Source organism: Delphinus delphis, chromosome 4, assembly GCF_949987515.2.
Source record: "Delphinus delphis chromosome 4, mDelDel1.2, whole genome shotgun sequence".
Taxonomy (NCBI): Eukaryota; Metazoa; Chordata; class Mammalia; order Artiodactyla; family Delphinidae; genus Delphinus; species Delphinus delphis.
The window spans coordinates 96,391,809-96,402,189 of NC_082686.1; positions in this window are offsets into that span (position 1 = coordinate 96,391,809).

The window sequence follows — 10,381 nt, forward strand, 5'->3', positions numbered from 1 at the left end:
GGGGGGGGGGCGGGTGGTTCGCGGGCCTCTCACTGTTGTGGCCTCTCCCGTTGCGGAGCACAGGCTCCGGACGCGCAGGCTCAGCGGCCATAGCTCACGGGCCCAGTCGCTCCGCGGCATGTTGGATCTTCGCGGACCGGGACACGAACCCGCGTCCCCTGCATCGGCAGGCGGACTCTCAGCCACTGCGCCACCAAGGAAGCCCTCCTCTCTCCTTTTGATCTTCCCCAAATTCTTCCGGTTGGTGGTAGCTTATTAGTTCCGCATTCCTTACCAGGACCTCCTGCTTAAGATAGCTCTTGCAAGTGGTTACTATGGTACCTGGCCAGGGCAGGCGGTTTCAGTCAGTGGTTCCCCTAACAGAATGATCCCAACCCCCTCACTTTAGAATTCTTAAAGTGCTTTTTTCCTAAAAGAAGTTTCGGCTAACCTGTTTAGATACATTTATCTAATTTAAACTTCAACATCCCAGAGAGATGGGCAAGACAAATAGTATTTCCATTTACAAATTAAGAAGTTGAGATGTAAAGAGGTTAAGAGATGTAAATTTAAAGTGTTCTCCAAAGTAGCTTGCTAGATTAGGCAGGGGCATGGTCCTTAACTGTGGTTTCTTAGGCAGTTAACCCAACAACTAGCCTGGAATATTCTGTACAGACTCTAGCCTCTTCATTGGGGTCATGGATGATCCTTTTCAGGTAATCTAGGGAAAGGAAATAAAATGTGAAATTTGCGTTTAGTTATATTTTCCCCTATCTTAAACCATATCGAACCAATCCCCTTAACATTTTACTTTTCTTTCAGATCGCGGTGCCGCTAGCGACAACTCCATGAAGTTCACCCAATTGAAGAGTTCAACTTTTAAGATTAGCCAGTTATATGAAAAACAGCATGTACCGGCCAATATAAAAACCTGCTACAATTTATGGTGCATTGTTCTTTTTTAACACTATCACGACACAACATTAAAGCAAAGTCAATGACTGAAAAGCCTTTATTTCCTAATAAAAGGGAGATTCAGTCCTCAATGTTGAGATCGAGAAGAGAGTAGTTATACGTAATAAAACAACCTCTGCTCAGGAAGGGAACAGGTCAGGATCGCGGAGGCAGCCCAATGAGCCAAGCCAAGATTCTGTTCGGGAATCTATTTTGGTAAAGTTCTCTAACAAACGTGATGATCCGAACTGAGAATTTGGCCCTACAATTTTTGTATGAACTCCATTTCTTTAAGATAGTAACGTGCACCTCGCCTGGTCTGTAAGAGATGGAAAACAGCGCTAAAAAGCATTCAAGTTAGTTTTCAAATTACAAGTTAATACGTCTGAAGAAAAGATCCAATCTTCCCGTAAGGAACATGTGGGTGGGGCGGCGATTGTCCTCATGGCGGGAAACAGAACTTTTGAAAAAAAAAAATTTTGCGAGACCGGTTCTCGCGAGAGCCGCGGCGGGCTGGCCCCAGCCAATCCGCGCAGGCGGCGGCCACTCCCTTTATAAGGAGACGCTGGAGGAGGTGCTGTGGGTTGCGGAGGGTGGGCCCGGGAGTGGTGGCTGCCATTTCGTGTCTAACCCTAACTGAGACTGGCGTAGGCGCTGCGCTTTTGCTCCCCGCGCGCTGTTTTTCTCGCTGACTTTCAGCGGGCGGAAAAGCCTCGGCCTACCGCTATCCACAATCCAGACCGAAGCAAACAAAAAATGTCAGCCGCTGGCTCGCTCACCTCTCCCGGGAACCTGCGTGGCTCGCCCGCCCAGGCCCCGCGCCCCGCCTGAGGCCGCGGTCGGCCGGGGCTTCTCCGGAGGCGCCCACTGCCGCCGCGAAGAGTTGGGCTCTGTCAGCCGCGGGTCGCTTGGGGGGCCGAGGCGAGGCTCTTACCGCAGGGAAAGGAACGGAGCCGGTCCCCGCGCGCGGTGCGCTTCCCTGAGCTGTGGGACGTGCACCCGGGACTCGGCTCAGACACTTGCAGCCGGAGGAGCTGCGGGGGTGGGGCGCGGGCAGTCTGTTTTCACCCTGGGAGGGACTCCGTTGGTGCGCGTCCGTCTTCCCTCGCCGTCAGTGGTGGGCCTGTGGGCCTCCAAACTTGCAGATTGGATCACAGTGCGTGCAAATCAACTGTCAGAAGGACACGTGGAGGCACCTCCAAAATTGGTCCCAGTGAATGGGCAGTGAGACGAATAGCCAGCTGGCCGTTCCTGTGTAGGGCTTTTTTGTCCTCCCTCTCCTCTGGTTTTGTTGCCCTTTATCATAGTATCACAACGCAGTTCCTGCTCTGCGGATTTTGTCGAGGTTTTTGCCTCTTCCAAAGTATATCCCGATCAGTCCCGACAATCGGGTATGGAAGAGAAGTGTTTTTTTGTGAGATTATTAAACACTTAATATTTGTTAACTGGAAGATCTAGTCTGTTCTTAAAACAGTGGAAATTCTGTTCCTTAATGGTCGTTGCTTTTCATCTTTGTCTCCGTCTTTGGGTGCAAAGTATTAAGTGGTGACGGAAAAGTGTACGAAGAAATATATATCCCACCCCCCACCCCCCCCAAGAATTGGGTGAGGTTTCTTTGCCAAGGGGGGGGGGGAAGAAAAAGGCCCATTAGGAAACAATCAACAGGTCATTCTGCCCATTCGTCTCCGAAATCTAACTTCCAGGTTTATGTGGGAATTGAAGTCAGTGCCTTCACTTCCTTGAGACAGCTCTTCTGGCGGCAATTGCTGGGACAGAGAGTACCCTGCAGCCTGAATTGTAAAGGCAAATTATCAGTGTGATATCCAGCCTGGAGCTGGACCCGACAATGGAAAAGAAAAATCAGGACCATGTCAGTATCTACATGAACATGTCTAGCATTTCATCCTGTTGCCTGAAGTAGGTCCCTCAGTGTCGTCTAATACAATTCTTAGCTTTCAGTTAAGAAATGTGAAAAACCTGGACTGCACTGTTTCTGGTAATGTTCTCTAAGAAGGAAAAAGTTTTCCCATCAGCATGGTTTTGTGGAAAGAACATGGGGTAAGTTAGTGAATGACGTTCTCGTTCTGATTTTGCCAAAGATTTTTCTTGGTTTTTCAGGTAACTCAGCTAGCTTCACTAAGCTTCCATTTACTCAGAAAGTGACCTTTTAAGATCGCTTTTGAAGACTGCCAGGGTTCCTTGAACTAGAAATAAATAGATGTCTTTTGTTCCTGCTCCATCTAGTGGTACTTTTGCTTCTCCACATGTACAAAATTTGTGATGGAGTCTGCCCTGAGGCAAGGATGGCCACCTACTGGGGACAAGGCTCTTTTTTTTTTTTCTTTTTTTCTTTCGGCCTCCTGAGGCCTGCAGGGTTTCCCAAACACATGCCCCCTGCAGTGGAAGCCCAGAGTCTTAACCACTGGACTGCCGGGGAAGTCCCTCTCTCTCTCATTTTTAAAAAAGAAAGTAGTGATTTAATAAATACAATTTAAAAGACCACAGCCGTTTTCTAGTTCTTATACTTGAAATCCTCTCCTTGACAAATGTCTTATAAACATTCCAAAGGAAAATTCTCAGTATTATGAACATCTGATATATTTTTTTCTGTTTTGGCAGAATGATTCTCTTCCTTAAATTATATAATTTTGGAGCAAGAAGGGGCCATAGAGTTCAACCAATGAGATAATTTACATGATAACATTTTGGAGATAATAATTATGGCAAATGTGACTTCTTATTGCTACAAGATTTGAGTCCCTCTACCAGATGAAGAAACTCCCTTGGCTAAGTTAATTTTTTGCGGAGTTGGAACCAGCAATTAGCCCCCTGAACTTTAAAGTCCAGTGTTCTATTTACTATGTGGCACCTTAATGCTGCATTGGCTTGTCTGGGAAAGATGATTAGTGTTAGCTCCACCACCATTTTCTGGTTTAAAATAAAATAACATCTTTAAAGGTTACTTGCCTGTGAGCTTAGTTTTCATCCCCTGCTCTCTTCCCTCCACAACCTTCTTTGATAGGATTTTGTGCTGGAAAGTCCATTGTGTGTTTCACTAGTTTACAAGTACAGTTTATTCTTGTTATTTGTGGTAGTTCGTTCTATAAAGTCACCGTAACACTGAATTAGTGAATACGAAACCATTTCTCCTAGGGGAAATACAAGATTAGGTTCCTGAGAGCCTCTAGTCACATCATTTTCATCAACTGATCAATGAATAATCTTGTTTTATGTGTGTTTCTATTTAAAGACACCTTATTTAATATATACTATTGATTCATTATCATTGAACTCATATTCAACGACTCTATATATAGCTCTTGCCTGTATATGAGCTTATCTACACATATATTTTCTGTAGGCATATCACAGCCTTCTTTCACTTAGGAACACCAGACAGCACTTCAGCACTATACCTGGGGTCATTTTAAACAGCAAAATCATCAATAAGCACAAAAATGAAAAAAAAAAAGTTCCACTAAATAGATCATAAAAAGGGCACTTGTTTACAGTGTTCTTTTTGGAATAAGTAGGCAGCGTGTCACCTTGTTGGACCTCAGTAGGGAAACTTTGTGTCAAGTGACTCAAATTTTTCACTGCTCAGCATGTGTCCATGAATGACTGTAAAAACGCTTTAGCTATTGATTTTGGGGTTACAAATAAATTTTAGTAGGTGGATTTACAAATATGGAATCTGCAAATATTGAGGATTGCCTATACTTCAAGGTCTGTGCAACCCCTGTACCTGAGAGAGACTGCATGTATCCACATGGCCCCTGAAGTACTTGGGGCTTATTTCATGCCTTTAAGATTATTTAAACAGTGATTTGCAAAGGGTTTTAATGGGGGAAGGGGTAAATGAAATTTGAAAATAACTATTTGTCTCATTTATTTATTTTTAGTTACTTATGATGAATTTCAAATAATAAAGGAGAATGTGAGAATTTAATGCTTGTGAAGGAAATTACAGCTTTAAAAATATTGAGAAACATGGGTTTTGTTTTGTCTTTAGAAAGAGAGGCTTCTTTTCCAAGGTCCTGGGTTGGCTGTAGTTTTTGATTCTGAGGATGATGTGAGTTTTAATTTAGTTTGTCCTGGTTCTGCGGTCAAAAATTCCATGTTGGCCTGGCTCAAGACATAAGAGACAAATAGAAGACACCTGCACCCTCACTCACACAAAGTGTAGAGGAAAAGTAGTTTTAAATTAAACTAAGGTGAGAATGAAATGACAAAAGGTAATTGTCATTCCTTCCCCATTTATTCTTTTAAGGTAATAATGTGTGATGGAAGTAAAAACAGCAAAAACACCCAAGGCTTAGGCCAAGGTTTGCAAATTTAAATGTCTGCAGTGCACCAGAAGGAAACAAAAGGAGTGAATCACACCAAGAATAAGACTGTGGAGATGGTGGGGAAATATCCTTTTTAAAGGGGAAGCAGCCTTGTGGGAACGGAGGCCTAAAATTGGAAATATTTCAGGGGGAGACAAAAAGTTTAGTTTACGTGAAGACTGATTTTAAAATGTTGATAGTAAATTTAAAATAAAATTACATATTGTGTGTGTGTATAATAAAGAACTTGGATGGCTTTTATTCCTGAGTCCTGAGAAGTAGCTTCCATATCCTTGGAATTTCCTGATTGGTAGGAGTGCCTTTCTTATTCCTGGTGGGCCCCTCAGACAACACCTAATAGCTTATGGGATGACCTAGATGGGACTGGTCACATCAACAAGACCAAACATGTCCTTATCAGCCAGACCTCCTAGGAGAGGAGTGGGGCTAGAGACTGCCTAATGACTCAACAAATCATGCTGATGTAATGAAGTCCCAGTCAAAACTCTGGACACTTTGAAGCTTGGGTGAGAAAGCTTCACATTGGGGGCCCTCCCAGACCTCACCCTATACATCTCTCTCTTTGGCTGGTTTGGATTTGAATCCTTTTTCTATAATAAAACTGTAATCGTAAGTATAGCACTTTTCTGAGTTCTGCAAGTCATTCCAGTGAATTATCTAACCTGAGGGTTAGCCAGCTGAATTGTAGCCAGCTGGTCAGAAGTGGGGATGGATTGGGGAACCCCAGACTTTAAGCTGGTGTCTGAAGTAAGGGCAGTCTTGTGGAGAACTGTGCCCTTAACCTGTGAAGTTTGGCCTAACTTGGGTGTTGGTGTCAGAAGTCATTGCAATGGGCCACTCAAAAAACCTTTTGAGGAAAAATCTGGCCCATCATAGCTACTGATCTGTGACCTTTGGCCTACGCAAATTCAATGATACTAGAAGTCAGGAATGATTTTCCCAGAAGTATGGGAGTTTGGGCCATCCCACCAGTTAAAGGCCTATGCAAGGTAATTGTATGTGAAAGGAGGCTGTGCTCTTAGCATCTTTTATAGGCCCCTGGGAATATCACTAAAGACAGAAATTTCAAAATAAAACTTTAATAATATTCTGAAAATAGAACTGGAACTCCTCCCCCACATTTAGGACACCTACGATATTTGCTCTATGAATCAGCCTGAGGCATAGGCCTGTCCTTCAGTGTCTATTCTGTCAGATCCTGGTGGGGCTGTGAGTGTAACATGGGAGAGCGAAATCTGACTACAAGCTGGATCTGTTTCTTTTACTTTAACCTTTGCTTCCGGTTGCTTTTGTTCACTAAAAGGATACTGTCTATACACAATGGCCTGCCTCAGGGAACACTGCCCCTCTGCCTGAATGTTTAACAAAAGTGCCTTTGTTCAGGGGAACATCCTGACCCTGTCCACCTGTAGATAGCTGAAGAAAGAAGAAATTAACATATCCCCTCCTCGAGGCTGGCCATTCCAGGGGACATATGTGAATCTTATGGCCTTCTTACTTTACTTCCTCCCCTTCTCTGTCCTACAAAAGAAACTGGCATCCAAACCCCAGTAAGATGGTTTTTCAGAGACACTAGTCTGCCATCTTCTTGGTCTGCCAACTTTCCAAATAAAGTTGTATTCCTTATCTCAACACCTCATCTCCCGACTCATTGGCCTGTCATGCAGCAAGCAGAGCGAGCTTGGACTTGGTAACATGAGGAGGCTTGTACCATCACCTGGTGGAATTGAGGACATTTCTCCCATACCCTTCCTCCACCTTGGTTTAGATCTCCCTTCTTAGAAAGTCATCACAGTGTGCAGTATTGAAACCAAGCAGGACCCTGTGGGGCTCCTGGGTACAAATCCTTTCTGTGTCGCCCATTTCTATTAGGTTGGCCATAACATTTTTTTTTTTTTGTCTGCATTGCGTCTTCGTTGATGAGCATGGGCTTTCTCTAGTTGTGGCAAGTAGGGGCTACTCTTCGTTGCGGGCTTCTCATTGCAGTGGGTTCTACTGTTGTGGAACACAGGCTCTAGGCACACAGGCTTCAGTAGTTGTGGCTTGTGGGCTCTAGAGCGCAGGCTCATTAGTTGCACAGGCTTAGTTGCTCCGCGGCATGTGAGATCTTCCCGGACCAGGGATCGAACCCATGTCCCCTGCATTGGCAGGCAGATTCTTAACCACTGTGCCTTCCATAACGTCTTATGGAAAAACCCCAACACATTTTTTAGCCAACCCAATAGTTTGTAGGAAATAGGCTTCACTTAGCCTCCATGAACTTCCCTGAGCTTCAAAGGGCAGGTTCAAACAGTTGCTAATCAGGGAGGAGAGAGAATGCAGAAACAAGGGAGGAGCAGTCAAGAAGCAATAGTGTAGCCTTGGGGCAGGGTCCCAGTCCCTCCTCAAGGAATATTTATAACAATATCTTTGAGTTCTTCGGCAGAACTAAGGTCCCCACCCAGATAGAGGATGGCAAGTTCAGGCTGAGCACAAGATTCCTGGAGCACCACCCTGGGTTACCTCACCACCAGCCAATCAGAAGAAAGTCATACACCCTGCAGCCCTCGCCCCAAATTTTGCCTATAAAAACTCTTCCCCAAAAACCAATGGGGAGTTCAGGTTTTCTGAGCACAAGCCACCAGTTCTCTTTGCTTGGCCCTGCAATAAACCTTCCTCTGCTCCAAACTCTGACATTTTGGTTTATTTGTCCTCACTCTGCATCATGCACACAAACTTTGTTTGATAACAGTATCTTCAAATTCTCATTTCTTCCTTGAGAGAAAAAGGAAACAGGAAGAAAAGGTCAAACGATTTTAACCTGGGTTCTGACCTGGCCAAAAGAATCTAGTATAAGTCTCCCAACTTCAGATTCCACATTTATTAAATGGATATACTAAGACTTACCTTCAATGGTTTTTTTTACATCTTTATTGGAGTATAATTGCTTTACAATGGTATGTTAGTTTCTGCTTTATAACAAAGTGAATCAGTTATACATATACATATGTTCCCATATCTCTTCCCTCTTGCATCTCCCTCCCTCCCACCCTCCCTATCCCACCCCTCCAGGCGGTCACAAAACACCAAGCTGATCTCCCTGTGCTATGCGGCTGCTTCCCACCAGCTATCTACCTTATGTTTGGTAGTGTATATATGTCCATGCCTCTCTCTCTCGCTTTGTCACAGCTTACCCTACCCTTATTTTTTTATTTCCTCTTTGATTTCTTCAGTGATCACTTCGTTATTAAGTAGTGTATTGTTTAGCCTCCATGTGTTTGTATTTTTTACAGATCTTTTCCTGTAATTGATATCTAGTCTCATAGCGTTGTGGTCGGAAAAGATACTTGATACAATTTCAATTTTCTTAAATTTACCAAGGCTTGACTTGTGACCCAAGATATGATCTATCCTGGAGAATGTTCCATGAGCACTTGAGAAAAATGTGTAGTCTGTTGTTTTTGGATGGAATGTCCTATAAATATCAATTAAGTCCATCTTGTTTAATGTATCATTTAATGCTTGTGTTTCCTTATTTATTTTCATTTTGCATGATCTGTCCATTGGTGAAAGTGGGGTGTTAAAGTCCCCTACTATGAATATGTTACTGTCGATTTCCCCTTTTACGGCTGTTAGTATTTGCCTTATGTATTGAGGTGCTCTTATGTTGGGTGCATAAATATATACAATTGTTATATCTTCTTCTTGGATCGATCCCTTGATCATTATGTAGTGTCCTTCTTTGTCTCTTCTAATAGTCTTTATTTTAAAGTCTATTTTGTCTGATACGAGAATTGCTACTCCAGCTTTCTTTTGGTTTCCATTTGCATGAAATATCTTTTTCCATCCCCTTACTTTCAGTCTGTATGTGTCTCTAGGTCTGAAGTGGGTCTCTTGTAGACAGCAAATATATGCGTCTTGTTTTTGCATCCATTCAGCCAATCTGTGTCTTTTGGTGGGAGCATTTAGTCCATTTACATTTAAGGTAATTATCGATGTGTATGTTCCTATTCCCATTTTCTTAATTGTTTTGGGTTCGTTGTTATAGGTCTTTTCCTTCTCTTGTGTTTCTTGCCTAGAGAAGTTTCTTTAGCAGCTGTTGTAAAGCTGGTTTGGTGGTGCTGAACTCTCTCAGCTTTTGCTTGTCTGTAAAGGTTTTAATTTCTCCATCAAATCTGAATGAGATCCTTGCTGGGTAGAGTAATCTTGGTTGCAGGTTTTTCTCCTTCAACACTTTCAATATGTCCTGCCACTCCCTTCTGGCTTGCAGAGTTTCTGCTGAAAGATCAGCTGTTAACCTTATGGGGATTCCCTTGTGTGTTATTTGTTGTTTTTCCCTTGCTGCTTTTAATATGTTTTCTTTGTATTTAATTTTTGACAGTTTGATTAATATGTGTCTTGCCATATTTCTCCTTGGATTTATCCTGTATGGGACTCTCTGTGCTTCCTGGACTTGGTTAACTATTTCCTTTCCCATATTAGGGAAGTTTTCAACTATAATCTCTTCAAATATTTTCTCAGTCCCTTTCTTTTTCTCTTCTTCTTCTGGAACCCCTATAATTCGAACGTTGATGCGTTTAATGTTGTCCCAGAGGTCTCTGAGACTGTCTTCAGTTCTTCTCATTCTTTTTTCTTTATTCTGCTCTGCATTAGTTATTTCCACTATTTTATCTTCCAGGTCACTTATCCGTTCTTCTGCCTCAGTTATTCTGCTATTGATCCCATCTAGAGTATTTTTAATTTCATTTATTGTGTTGTTCATCTTTGTTTGCTTCATCTTTAGTTCTTCTAGGTCCTTGTTAAATGTTTCTTGCATTTTCTCTATTCTATTTCCAAGATTTTGGATCATCTTTACTATCATTATTCTGAATTCTTTTTCAGGTAGAGTACCTATTTCCTCTTCATTTGTTAGGTCTGGTGGGGTTTTATCTTGCTCCTTCATCTGCTGTGTGTTTTCCTGTCTTCTCATTTTGCTTATCTTACTGTATTTGGGGTCTCCTTTTTGCAGGCTGCAGGTTCGTAGTTCCCGTTGATTTTGGTGTCTGTCCCCAGTGGCTAAGGTTGGTTCAGTGGGTTGTGTAGGCTTCCTGGTGGAGGGTACTAGTGCCTGTGTTCTGGTG